The sequence below is a fragment of the Lepisma saccharinum genome, chromosome 2 (assembly GCF_977018435.1).
Source record: "Lepisma saccharinum chromosome 2, izLepSacc3.1, whole genome shotgun sequence".
In the NCBI taxonomy this organism is placed as follows: Eukaryota; Metazoa; Arthropoda; class Insecta; order Zygentoma; family Lepismatidae; genus Lepisma; species Lepisma saccharinum.
The window spans coordinates 87,288,516-87,303,796 of NC_139230.1; the positions used below are offsets into that span (position 1 = coordinate 87,288,516).

The 15,281-nt window shown below is 36.9% G+C and overlaps 1 protein-coding gene across 4 annotated transcripts in view; it reads left to right on the forward strand.

The window, feature by feature from the left end:
• Positions 1-15,281, forward strand: part of LOC145984086 (uncharacterized) — a 129,974-nt gene that overhangs the window by 57,624 nt on the left and 57,069 nt on the right. The gene's annotated exons all lie outside the window — the stretch shown is intronic.

Genomic DNA, 15,281 nt, shown 5'->3' on the forward strand with positions numbered 1-15,281 from the left:
GTAACAGTCTTGCGTTTGGAAAACTGTGTGTTGAAATACAATCATCTTCATCTCCAGCAAGGTTACATGCTGTCTTCCCATCCTCATTCTTAGATAGATTATAAGCAATATGTCACATACAGGAATCAGTCATTTGCAAGAATTTTTAGTACAAAATTTTGCTTAATAATTGTCCAGAGTACAACACATTGTGGAATATACTCTTTTTTCAGCTTTCTTATTTTATCCTTTGTTTCAATTAACAGAAAAAATACACTGAAATCTCCATTACACTTTCTCCACGGGATTGTGACTAAAATATAAAATCTGGGAACTAATTTGAATATTTTATTAAATTGGACCCAGAAAAGTTAAATTTATAATGTGGGAAAATGTAAAATCCAGGAACACATAATCATAAATTCTACTCTATAGTGCTAAGTAACGAACAATTAAATCTTCACATTGGAATGCTCTGCTACAGGGTCTTAGGATAGTGAAAATGAGATTTTTGTTATTGCAATTTATAATTTCTTTAATTACACTGATCGAGGATCCTATATTTTACCTTTTCTCATGCATTTGTTTTCATATATAATATCTTGTATGCCACTTTTTGTTCTGAATATTAAATTATTAATATATTATATATGTATTTCTGCACTAGCTTTTTATGTGATTGTTCTAAGAAGTTTAATTATATATTTTAAAGGAGCCTATGGATAAAATACTTATAATGTAGGAAATTTAAAGTTCAGGAACATTCATAATGTTGGAAAATGTTAATTTCAGGAATGTAAAATCTGGATTACACTTTGTTATATGTATGCAAATAATATTAGGAATATGTTAAATTTTAATGTTTCTGATACAATAGAGAGATTGTAGCCAGTTGAGATCAAAGTTTGTAACAGTGGTGCTGTATGGATGGAAATCTTTTTACAGATTATATTGAAATGAGCAATAATATTATAGTTTTGCATGATAATATAAGTAGATATTTGAGATGAAATGTTATTTTGTAGTTTTTAAAGAATAAGAAGGAGTATTATGTACTGTACTCTCTGAATATCAGCCTGCTGAAATGTTTTTGATTAGCTCTGAAAAGCATAGGGTTAATTCCATACATCATTAGTGATATGAAGAAACTTGTATGTTGCACAGATCTCTGCTTGTGTAGTGATTAAAAATGTATCATCATCCTCAAGGGATCCTGGGTTTGTAGGTTCAGTCTTGATTAGCATATCTGTGCATACCTAAGGAGGACTTGAAATTTGCCTTTAAAATCAAAGGAAGCTGGGTTGATTCCTGGTGGAAACACAGTCCAGTGGTTTAGGCCCCACTTCAAACTGAAGGGCCACTTCCATGAACAGATAATGGGCTTAAACTTTGCTTCTGTGTATTTCCTATTACCAGCAATGCTTAAAGGGGAATGGGATGCAAGGGAACGGTATTCCCCAGCTAAAAAAAATGTGTAAAGCATTCCTTCTATCTGTCCCTATGTTAAAACATAGGAGCATCCCCCAAGTTATCCCCAAAGGCTCAAGCAAACATTCCCCAGCTAACAATTTGCGCTTCAGATTTCAGAAAGAAATAGCCTGTCTTGAACAGATACATGTAGTCTCTATGAAACTTAACTTTGAAAGTAACTGTGAAATTGTAAAATTTATCCAAGTAGAATTACCACACTCCTAAGTAATTGTAATTGGCTCTTTATGTCGCACTAACATTATACATGCATGAACAACACTAGCATAACAATGCCAATCTAACAACCAAGCTCTATACATTCCATTGATGACAAATAAAAATTAATTTGAATTAAAACATAAATATAATTTCATACTTTAATAAATGAACACAATGCAAATTAAAGTTGATTGGAAATTGAGTAAGCCCATGCACACATGAAAGTTACAAAACTTAACATTATACAAACAACTAATTTATGTGAAGGTTAGTAATGTTATTACTATTTTTATTTAATAGAAATATAAATATTTATAATTGTATTTATAGTTGAACCAAGATGACTCAAACACTTCAAGAGCAAATGCTTTTTCAACAATAAGAAATTAGTATGGGCCTCCCCGATGGTGCAGTGGTAGCGTTGTCGCCCTTGTAATCAAGGGGTCCTGGGTTTGATACCCGGTGGAGGCACATAGTGATTCGGATTCCACTTTAAACTGTAGGTCCAGTCCCGATTAGCCTCACTGTGCATAAAGTAGACTTAAAAACACTAAATCAACCAAATCAACAATCAGAGATTAGTGTTTTTCTATTTTTAAGTTGGTTAAGGGAAATTGTAATGGAAGGAAAATCATACAGAATTTTTATAAATGAAGTATATGCTTCCTGTTGTATGTATATGGATAGATAAGGACTGACAAAAATATTTACAATGTCTGGCAACTGTTAAAATTTATGTCCATGTGATCAGAAGACCTCTACATGTAGCTCAGCAAGATACAATATTTTTCACCCTGTAGAATATGTCTTTAAAGTAACCTTAAAGAAGAACTTCCTTGGAGCACTACTAGAAGAATAGGATAGTTATTCTATTATTATTAATATGGTCATGGACTAGTTTTGATTGATTGATTTGGTGTTTAAGTCCACTTTATGCACAGTAAGGCTAGGTCATGGACTAGTAAACTGTGTTTTGGGCATATAATAATTATTTAGTTAGACAAAACTTACACCTGTGCCTGATTGGAACTCTCCTGCAGAACACATAGAACAGCCTTCTTGAAGTCTGTTGAGTGTATTTTATGTAGTGGCAGTCCCACTATTTGTGAACGATAGTTAAACTCAATCTGTAAAATATAGGGTCCAGCAATATGCATCTACCATTTTGATATATTTACAATAGTAACAAAAATAGCTAATGTAAAGCAAGATTGTGGTAATTGATAGACCGACAACGATTTGTAACTCAATAACACAATACTGTTAACTTCATCTTATTTTCTGAAAATCACATCAACTACCTACCTTCGTATTGTGTGTCGTTTTGGCTCCAATGTTAAATTGCTGTCAAAATTTATGCTGCACAGCTACCATAGAATGAAATACGCCTCTTCCCAAAGCAGGGTGTTCAGTGGTCCAATGTTCCATTGCTACAGAAATGGCATCTCTCTCTCTCTCTCTCTCTCTCTCTCTCTCTCTCTCTCTCTCTTTCTTTCTTTCTTTCTTTCTTACCTAGCATGCTCAGTTTCATCCCTACTGCGGGGCCATATGGAATACCAAACTTTGAAAGTGGTGGATATATATTGCCAGACCCTGTATAAGCATTAATGTGTGTCAAGTCAAGATATAAAGATGTTTCAGATTCTGTACCAAAGGTAAAGTTCCCCGTGTATATAGCACTATGCCATGAAAGCACATGTAGGGGATCTGGGGCTAGGGCCCCACACATTCTTGATCTTGGTGATGTGATCAGCACCATGCTTCGGCCACCTTTACCTCACAGGGTTGCCTCCAGGTACCCACTGATTTGAGGCTGGGTGAGTCCCAGTTCTGCTTTATGTGGGGACTAGGCCAGACCTTATGTCACCCACCCTGGGAATCGAACCTGGGTCTCCTGCATGGCAATCAGACACCCTACTGACTAAACTAAACCACCATGGCCTAGTTTCAGATTTTAGTGAAACTCTTCTGTTAAATTCTTTATGGACCTTTCACCCACTTGTTGTTGCCCTATTACAGTTGTACTTTTCTGAACCTATTGATGACACTGTGCTTGTATAAAAACTGTTAGTCTGATACACAATTTGTTTCAATTCAAAGTTTAAGTCCACTTTATGCTCAGATAGACTATTTGGGACTGGACCTAATATTTAAATTGGAATCAGAACCTTACATATGATGTGCCCACACTGAATTTGAACCTCTTGATTACAAGGCAACAGTATACAACAGAGGCGAAGATATATTTGGTCTAGGAATTAATTTGTGCGGTTGTTATGCACACATTGAAGCTGTAGTTCAAACACAAAATACATAAATACCTTAAGAAAAATATTGTCCATCGCAAGCCACCACTTTCGCCCATCTGTCAGGCAAGTTACGGCAAGTTACGGATTCCGTGGCGAAAGAAGTCCTCATCCTTTGAAGCGATCCAATCAGAGACCCATTTTTCGATATCTTCTGAAGAAGTGAACCGCTGTCCAATCAAATCGTTATTCATGCAATCGAACAAGTAGTAGTCCGAAGGAACAACGTCTGGTGAATACGGCGGGTGGGGTAAAACTTCCCATCCAACATTTTCTAAATAGGTTTTGACCGGTTTTGCAACATGTGGGTGAGCGTTATCATGTTGAAAAATAAGTTTATCATGTCTGTTCTCCCATTCTGGTCGTTTCCTGGCCAGAGCTTGCTTCAAATGCATTAATTGTCGTTGATAACGTTCTCCATTAATAGTTTCACCTGGTTGCAGAAGCTCATAGTACACCACACCTTTCATATCCCACCATATGCACAGCATAACCTTTGCACAGTGAATATCTCATTTCGGTTGTGATGGACCTGGTTCACCTGGCTTTACCCAGGCCTTTTTTCGTTTCGGGTTCTCGTAATGGATCCACTTCTCATCGCCAGTAACAATGCAATGCAAAAACCCCTTTCTTTTCTGTCTTTGAAGCAGCAATTCGCAAATGGTTTTTCGTCTTTCAACGTCTCGTGTCTTTCAATTCATGTGGGACCCAATGTGACATCTTTTGAATCATTCCCATGGCTTTGAGGCGTTTGGAAACTGTTGTTTGATCAACGCCTAATGCTTCTGCAAGTTCTTCCTGCGTTTGACACGAATCCTGATTGAGCAATGCTCTCAATTCTTCGTCTTCAATTTTTTTTTTGGCTGTCCAGCTCGCTCTTGGTCTTCCAGGCCAAAATCATCACTTCTAAACCGTGCAAACCACTTCTGACATGTTCACTCAGCTAGAGCATGGTCACCATACACTTCCACCAACATACGATGACTTTCGGTAGCACTTTTCTGCATGTTAAAGTAATGAAGCAGAACACCCCGCAAAAACACTTTATCTGGCACGAACTGCGCCATGTTCAGTTGACTACAAAATGCTGTTGTTGACACGTCAATCAACTGCCCTATACTACAAACGATGCGCACTGACAGGAATTTTCAACACATGTGTGGATACACGGAACTGTGGGACAATACGCTCATTACGCCATCTCTTGTCCAGGCACACAAATTAATTCCTAGACCAAATAGTACAAGCAATGCAAGCACTGCTTGCATTATTCGAATATCATTTAAGGATACATTGCCAGCAAAAACTAGTAACGAATATTTGTCTTCATGAACACGTAAACAAGATAGCATATATAATTATAATTCTTAGTCATAAAATAACTAAAAGAAGTTATTATCACTGTTCTAAATTCCATATATATCATTTTATAATACAAATTATTTTAGATTTCGCAAATTGTAAAACGCATAAAAAAATTGACATTGGGAGTTGGGGCAAGATGGCAAAGGATGAGCGTTTGTGTTTCCAGGAAGTGGAATGTCTACGTCACCGTGAAAAGTTTCCCCAGGGAGGGAGGGAAGATTCGACTGACCTTGGTCTGCACCCTACATCCTGGTTGGTCCAGCTCAAATTAAGTCAGAAGTGTTGACCGTTACCAGTGTTTGTTACTGCCAAATTATTTACACAGTAATTCAAGTGAGCTGTTTCACAAATTTTACAACCATATTCAACAATTTGATGGCTTTGAATAAAACTTGGAGTGAAAATAAAGCTATCTGAAAAAGAACTATCTACTGATATTTGTAGGACACAGCACAGAAGTAAATCGTATACATTGTGCACATTATGAACACAAGAACATGTTTTAAGTTTAATTTTTGTTGCTGAGTTCATGTTGTAAGTCCACTTTATGCACAATAAGGCTAATCGGGACTGGACCTACAGTTAAAGTGGGATCTGAACCACTATGTGCCTCCACAGAGTATCGATTCTGGGACCCCTTGATGTTACCACTGCGTCATCGAGATTTTTTTTAGTAGTCAGTCCTCATTTTGTCATATTTTCCTGCCTTTGACGTTCCTTTTCTTAGGAATATTGGGCCGAAGGGGGGTTGTGTCTCCCACCAATCCCCTTCCCCCTGGGCATGCCACTGTATGACACTTTATTACTTAAGTGTTATTATTATACTCTTTCAGCTGTAATGATTCTGATTCAACCACGTAATTTCTATCACCAAACTGATATATCTTTCCTTCATGAGGGATAAAATTAAGAAAATAGGTTGACATCACTTTCTGTTGTTTCAGAGATTTTCAAACTGATCTTGTGTGGATGCTTGCTTGCATTTGCAGTTGTGGATAGAGTGTGGGAGAAAGAGTGTTTGTTGCTTCGTGTTTTGTGCTGTGAATTTGTTGAAATAAATGCATATTTAGGAATGGTTGATACAATGAAGTGCGATTGAAAATTGCTTCATTTAGCTCAAGAGAGAGAGAGATAAGTGTGAAAATAAAAATCGTGGTAGGGGGACAAACAACACCGGATTTACCAGACTTCAATCAAGTTAGCCCAAAGGACTTAGTGCCACATTTCCAAAGTAATTTGTATGAAAAGTTTATTTGTCTAGCAGGTTGTGAAGAACACAACGAGTTGTATTGCTGGCCATGCATATTGTTTGCCGTGGACAAGACGAAGTCTGTGTGGTCAAGTACAGGATATTGTCATCTGAATAACATGCACAATGCATTACAGAGACATGAAAAGGCAGAATCTCACATAAGAGAATTTTTAACTCTGAAATAATTCAGACAAACTCGTGTGGATTTTGCTCTGGATCACCACAGATTAGTGACAATGAACAGCATAACAAAGTAGTTCATCAAAATCGCGATATTTTGAAGTTTCTTGTAAGTGTAACAACATTTCTTGGTACTCAAGAGTTAGCATTCCGGGGACACAATGAAAGTGAGGCATCGTTTGGTCACTGTTTGGCAACATTAAAAAATAATGAACAAATAAAGGTACTAATAAATAAATAAGAAATTCCGTACCCCTTTAGTCGCATGCAGAAAGTTAACATACGTAAGACGTTTACTACCGTATGAATAAAGTTACCTGGAATTTTGAAAGTAAATGTGACCTTTGCGGATCATATGGTTTATTTTTAGTACCGCCACTTCATTATGATATTTTTACAAATGCAGCGACCGGGCCAATGAGGGTATAAATCTTGAATACTCCCTTCCCCTCGCCCCCTTTGGCATGCCATTGTACTACATGTTTTGTTGCATTCAAACATGGCTTGCCTCCTTTGTAAGACTATGCTTTGCTACTGATATACAACCATGCTATCAGGGGGATCCTAGTTTGTCATGTAAAGCAGGGGTATAGAGAACAAAGTTTTACAGGGTGTCTGCCAGTCAAGAAAGTTATGGAAGTCAAGAAAAGTAAAGAAATCAACAAGTAGGTCAAGAAGTCAATAAAATGGGAATAAATTATTCTTGTGGTCAAGAATTTTTGCTATCATAATGACTGGTTGGTTGATTTAGTTTATTTCACTTCACTTTTTTCTGTCCCTTTGGCTAATCGCGAAGATGAGGATGAATGGTGGTAAGATAAGATGGATGAAGGGACAGTCACAAACATATAGGGACAACCGACACAAGCTCCACATAAGATTATACTGGCTGTGAGTCCAGATGCCTAAGCCTCGCTTGTCTGTCAAAAACAGTTCAGGATGTGCATTAATATGAGAAAACAGATCTAATTCTCTTCTTAAATTCAGCTTCAGTTTTTATCTTATCTTTGGTAGGGGTTTTCATTAAATAAATATTTATTTTCTTAATTACTGATTTCCAACTTTACCTAAGTAGGGGTCAAATAAATAAACGTTAAGAAAGACGAAAAAGTCCAGAAAAAGTCAAGAATTCTGGATGTGTTATTTTGGTAGACACCCTGTTATTGAACTAAAAACTACCCAAGATGAAACGTCTGGAACCATTTTAAATTACGGTACTTGCTGAATATTTGTTTGCCATTACAGGTCATAATTCAAATGTTGAGAGAGTACTTTCATTACCATCAACACAACACTCTCACAAGAGAAATTATTTTTTCATAAAGTCTGTAAAATGTTTGGTACTGGTCCCTATAATTTCAGAGAGTTTGACTGTCCACTCTAACATAAATATAGTTTGACTAAACTTGAAATTTTGATAAAAATTGTCTTCTCTGAGAAGTACCACTTAAATCATGTAGTAAGAGGTGCATTGATGAATATGATTGCAAGTTTTGAAATTTGGCATTTAAAAATTCATTAAGAATTCATTTTTTTTAACTGAAAAGTGTCATTTTTCAACTACTTTCTAACTTGTTCTATAGAAATATGTATTTATTGAGAATATTTTGTGTCCTACATTTTGACTTAATGTCCTACATTTTGGGACAGCATATCCTACATTTCCCTTACAGCGATCTGGTAACCCTAAGTATGATAAATAAACCAGGGCATAAGGGATGTCTTTTTTGGAAACTATTCAAATAGTAGGATTTGTGTCTTGTCCTGTATGTATCAAGTGCCTCCATGCAGCTTTGGACTTTATAATCTACATTTTTGTTGTATATCAAGGTCTTGTTCACATTTGTTGTGACCAGTGTTTAATGCAATGATTTATTTCAAATCCACCATGGAAAAAAAAACTTAAAGAATTTTGCACATAACTTCTGTAGACATCTTGTAAATACAGGTTAAGTAAGATCCAATTGAGATCTCACTTTAAAGTTCACACTGTATGCATGGAAAATTACAAATATTGGAGAATCTCTGAAAATTTTGACAATGTAGATTTAAAAAAATATAATTTTCTTTCTTGTTTGGAAAATACTCATTTCTTCTTCTTGACACAAACTACTAAAAGAACATATATACACCAAGTTGATGCTCAGGACTGCACTTCTACCTTGAAGATGAGAGTGACATAAATTGTCGAATGCTTGGAATCTATTCCACAGCTCACCTGGTTGATAGCTGAAGAGAATCTTTTCATCATTCATTGCCAGGAAAGCTTCAAGACTTGTCACTAAAAGAAAGCCTATTATGTGAGCTATAAAATAACACCAAGCCCAAGACTAGCTTATGTAGCAGATGACAAGATAGCATTTAAAATTGTGGATAACTTTTTGTAATTGTTGAAATTGAAATTGTTAGGATTTTTACTGTGTTCATCATAAAAATTACTCAATATATTTTGGTATGTTCTTCAGTGATCATGATTCCCTGTATTTACACACACACACACACATTTCTTTCATTAAAATGAAATGTTATTAGTTTGATTCTCAACTATAAGAAAGGGCCAGCATGGCATATTGTTGCATACTACCAGAAAAAAAAGCACTGTGTGTGTGTGTATATATGCATATATGTAAAAAGCTATAAAGTAATTAGTCCAACAACCACATCACAAATTCCCAAAACAATCAAGAAAATAGTGCTCCAGCACAGAAATTTATGCAAGGAGTAGCGCTGACAAGAGAAAAGTGTCAGGAAATTCTTACACCCATGGTTCCAGGAAAAGAACATGTGTCACATTGAGGTGATAAGGAATGTTCTAAGAGGGGAGAACTTGCACGTTGATGGACTTCACCTTGTTTTGGTGTTGGGGTCCAATTCACCCTTTGAAACACCTTTGAGGTCAACAGCAGTTCAAGTAACAAGAAAGGTTACTAAGGAGCCTGTTGAAATGATTGCACAATCATTCGTGGAATTGCTTTCTAATTACAAGAATTTGGAAAATGGCTCTTTGCCACAATGAAATACACTTTCAGATCAAAGTATCCAGACACCTACCTGAAAGCATAATCACACTTTCCCCATGACATGATCACAGCCTGCATCCTCCCTGAGAGAATTGCCACTATGCATCCAAATATTTCTGGAACAAAGGCAGCCCATTCTTCCTGAATATATGTAGCCAAAGCAGTTAGTGATGTGTGATATTGGGGTCTGGAGCAAAGTGAACATTCTAATTCATTCCATAGATGTTCTATGGTGTTCAGATCTGGACTCTGGGAAGGCCAGTCCATTTGAGGAATCCCATTGTCCACAAACTATTCACACACAATCCCCACTTTGACTAGGCTAGGCAGCATTGTCAGGGATGCCCATAGGGGTAGGGGGATTTTGGTGCAGGCTGACCATTTTGATTTTTTGGGGAGATATTTTATCTTCAAATAATTCAGAATCCCCCTCAAGAACCCACGTGTCAATTAAACTTTGGGGCAGACAGTATCCAACTCTAGGTCTTAGATTATGGGGGGTATTTTAGTTAGAGGGGGATTGAGCATTAAATTGAGGGGGTATCCAATTCTTGTTTATTACTATTGTCTTAGACTGTGTTGCAGAAATTCAGGTGTTGAGACTGAGAATTTATTTTTTGGAGGAGGCATATCCACTCTTCAATATCAGCAGTAACTCCAAAATTGGCATGGAAATTTTTGTTGTGGTAGGATTGAGTATTAAATTTAAAGGGGGAAATAGAAAGCTCTTGATAAATGTTAAATCTTAGATTGTCAAGGGTTTTCTGTAGTAGAGAGAGAGTTTGAACATTGTATTTTGGAGACTGTATTTAGCGATATGGTATCCACATGTTTTCGGCCCTGAAGGTGCAAAAAGAGAAGCTGGAAAAGATTAAATATCTTGAAATCCTAAGAAAGTATTGAAACCCTATTAAATTAATATTCTTGAAAGCCTGCAAAGAAATGGATGTAAAAATTTTCTTACTCGCTTCGCTTGCAATGATGTGTTATGAGAGTGCGTGTTTGTCGCCTTGCTGAGAGAACACTATTTATATGAATACTTACATAATTTAATTGAATACATTTAACCAATCAATGTGCTAACTTTAATTTTTTTTTTCGAAAATCGAACAATAAAAAAATATGGACAGTTTAACATTCGAATAGGCATCAATTATTACGTATTCATCCAAGCTATTTTGGGGGATTTTTGATAAATGATTTTAGGGGCGATCTTAAGTGATGGGCACCCCTGTTTAGGGAGGATTGACAGATCAAATATAGTGTTCAGTAAAGCTAAGAAAAAGTTACTTTCGATAGACACGCTGTCGTAATTAAATATTTTGTGTGGATTATTTGATATGATTTGGGGGGGGGATGCATGACATGATTTTGGTAGGGATGTGCCATTGGCCTTGGAAAGGATGGGCACCCCTGAGCGATGTCATGCCGGTTTAAACAGTTGGCATCACCCGAACTCTTTCTTCACTAGAGGAAATATACAAAATGTCAAAATGTCCTTGTGAAATGCCACATTGAGAGTGCTATGCAGTGTTACAAGAGTGTCAAGTCCATTCCTGGTAAAACATCACCACACCATAATACCACCTCCTCCAATCTTTACTGTAGGCACTACACATGAAGGTAGATATCTTTTTTGGTCCACAGCCTACCATCTGACCACCTCATGATATAGTGATTCATCACTCCAAATCACATCTTTCCAATGCTCCATTGTCCAGTGACAATGAGAAGCACCATTTTAGGTGGCGCTTATCATTAATACCAGATATTTTTGCTTGATAGGCAGTTGCTCAGCAATGAAATCTTATTACTCTTAGATTCCAGTGCACAGCCATGGTGCTAACTGTACTGTTAGTAGCAGTGTGGAACTCATAGGCGATTGTCTCCAACAATCACTGGCATTTTCACGAATCACTCTTTTCAGCATTTGTTGGTCCTGGTTATATGCAGCCTACCTGGTCGTGATTTTATTGTGGTTGCTCCTTCATGTTTCCACTTTACAATCACGTCAGTAACAGTTGAAGACTAAAATTGGTAAACACTGTAAGTGCCACAAGAATTCAAACACCAATTTCCACTTTAAACTGTGAAATGTGCCAGGCTTGATAATGTGGTAAACGTGAAAAGTGGCTGGTAGCCCTCTAAGTAGATCAAAGGGCGTGTGAAAAGGCACTAGCGTGAACGTTCGTATGGGCTGATGTGCTGAACGATGCAATTTCCCATCACTTTCGCTTTTGGCACTTACAACGTTTACCACTTTTAGTCCTCAGTTGATTTCCGCAACGGCAGAATAACTGTCCTGGATGAGTCTGAAAATATAGAGATTTTCCCAAGAGATGGTTTTTCTCTGGTTTAAAAAAAAATCATAGAATATTTACATGTTCTCTTTCCACAGATATATAATATGTTACATTTTACATAAATTTATTCACATTTGTAATCATTTTTCTGTAAAAAAAATTAAAGTATAAACATTATAACTTTGAATAAAAGTTACTGAAAACATATATTCATAAGGTATTATGGAATTTATTAATGAAAATAACCTAAAGACTTCTTATCGAAATGGCCACTAAATGTGAAATTCAAAGCAAAATCCTCATTATATATTTCCAGAATGTGCATATAAATTATTCACCTAATTCAACATGAATACAAGTAAATGTGACAGCTAAACCCTGTCCCAGCTAACTGTGGAGCAGGACTGCACATAGATGCAGAAGAAGAGGAGGGAAATCGAGTGGTGAAAGTGCAGCGTTGCCAACCGTATGGTCCTGACTGTACATGTACGGAAATTTCATGGCATGTATGGATGTTCAGTCCAGACCTTAGTCCGTATGCTAAATGTACGGCTTATCAAAATTTGCACTTGCAGTTTTATCCCTAATATTTCCCGAAGAAATTCTTAAACCAAGCGTACAAACCTGGAGACAAAAATACGGTCCGTTTGCCATGTGCGTATGGTATTGTCGCTTTCAAAAGTTTGGAACGCTTACAGAGCGAAGCAGGGAAATTGGGTAACTCCAGGCCCATTATGCAATCTCGTTTCTCTCACTCCTCATTGGTCGAGCTGTCACTACTACAGAGACTTGCTCTCGTTCGCCTGGTCTACAGGTAACTGGTACAGGGCATAGCAGTTGGAATTTGAAAGAAGTGCTTATAACACATGTGCACAAGAGACACAGTGCAATTATAACCCATTGTTCATTCATAATTGAATTTTATAGTGAAAATGCTCATCGCCTGTCTTATTGGACAGTAATTGTATGATGAGCTATGCCCATCGCTCATCCAGAAAGGGTTAATCAACACTCATTCTCATCATCACAAATAACCAAAAGTGGCAGAAAAGTGACAAAAATGTGACATATCTACAGAGGAAAGTATTCGGCTCCAGGTTATCAAAAGTTCTAAGTTTATGTTTGTTGTGAAAACATAGTACTACACTGACAAAAACAATACACCATAAGTGTGTGTCTTACAATGTGATGTGTGAATGAACATTACATATCATTTGTGCATGTATGTGTGAATGTGTGTATGGGAAATTAGGGCAAGAGTGAACACGTAGTTTTGGATGATGAATTACCTGTATAAGTTAAACATGTAGAGTAAAGAGATTACAATTGTAGGACATGAAAAGTACAAGTTTCTAGTATCATAGTAATGACACACTGATGAAATTAGACAAACTACAAATGTGCTACAGGGAATATTTCCAAACTCTGCAAAAATTCACTCTTGCCCCAGTGGGTGGGGCAAGAAGGAACGCACAAGTAAACATTAGACGTTTAATGAAATACTAAACATATTACATTACAATGAGCTCAAGTACTGTATTTGGAACATACTACATGCATTTTAAAGAAAAATTGATATGTGATCATTATTTATTGTCAATGAAATAATTGGAATGTAACTTGTGGTGGCTCTGATCTTCATAATGTACTTAAAAGTATAAACATGAGCAGATGTAAAAATGAAGCTGCAAGTAGCAATGGAATACAGATATATATCTTTTGTAGTCGAACACATGCAGAGGCTGTGAAGGATCAAGTTTGAGCACCACGCGTGCGACCACTTCTGGCAAATTTCACAGTGAACCCACACATTTCACCTTCGGGAGCTGGCAAGGTTTATTATGAATGTTTTTAGAGGTATCAGGTGTTGTTTCATTCACTTGCATAGAAGAGGTTTCATTATCAGATCCATGAAACAAAGGTATTTTGTTGGATTGTTTACCTGGCACTTCTGGCTCCAATGATGAATTTCTATTGGGTCGGCTGGCACATTTTATTTTCCTTGCTCTTTCTACAAGCACATTTTTATGTGGTGATGCTGTAAGAACAGTTGATTTTACCCCTCGCTTTGTGTTAGACTGCTGTAGGGCAGGAAGTGAAGAAATAGCTAAAAATCTCTAGAGGATGGGCAAGAGTGCATGTTCCTTCTTGCCCCATGCTCTCTTGCCCCAGCATTGCCATCCTTACAATCGTGACTGCCAGCTCTCGGCTGGTAATGTGTTCTTTTTCCAAACTATGTCAAAGTAATACTTAGGAATGATGCCCTTTGGACGAAAATTTACAACCTTCAACTAATTTTTTTTACAATGCTATCAGATCAGTGCCGGATCTACAACGTGCAAAATCCCGCAGTGCAGGGGACCTGGAGAAAAGTAAGCCTTTAGGGGGGCCCCTCAGCCATTGACATAGTAGAGTGTTCGTATATGTGCATATAAAAAATAAACGTAGTTACTCAGAGGTACAGAAACAAATACAATATCACAGGTGCTTTTTGCGGGGACAAAGCTGGAAAAATTCTGACTTTACATCAAATCAGGCTACAATTTCATGAGAAAATAGTGTCATATATGTATATCACATCACCACCGCTGTCGAAACCAGAAGGGAGGGGCCCGGGCCCATCCAGTTCTCGTTTAACCCCCTTATAAGGGGCCCAATGCATATCTTCCAACATATTACATAACTTTTGCACACAGAAACTTCACACACAACAGATGGGAAATTTCGCAGGATTCTGCTCTGAAATGGGCAGAATCAATAATGTGGAACTATCACTCGGTTTGAGTGTCTTTCTTGTGCTTATGGGTTTACTATTTCAGCATTTCCTTTTTCAAACCTACAATGAATTAAGGAAAACGCATGGCATATTATGAATGAATATGTGCGAGAATAGAGGAAGAAGCATGGGAATACTGCAGTCTTCTTGCTCTTGAATTAGCCAGTCCATTGCAAAATAGACGCCTTTGTTTCTCTTCGGAAGAGTCAAAAATCGGCCTCGCTTAGATGAAAATTTTATCTTGGGCCTTCCTTTTTTATGTAAATATGTGTGAAGATATTACACTCCTATAATAGATTGTAAGATTAAGTATTATAAACAGAATATGATAAAAAATTCTCAGTCAAAAGTTCCATGTAAAGTATTATGTTGTATAATTACATAATCACAGTAGTGCAGTGAATTTTTTGT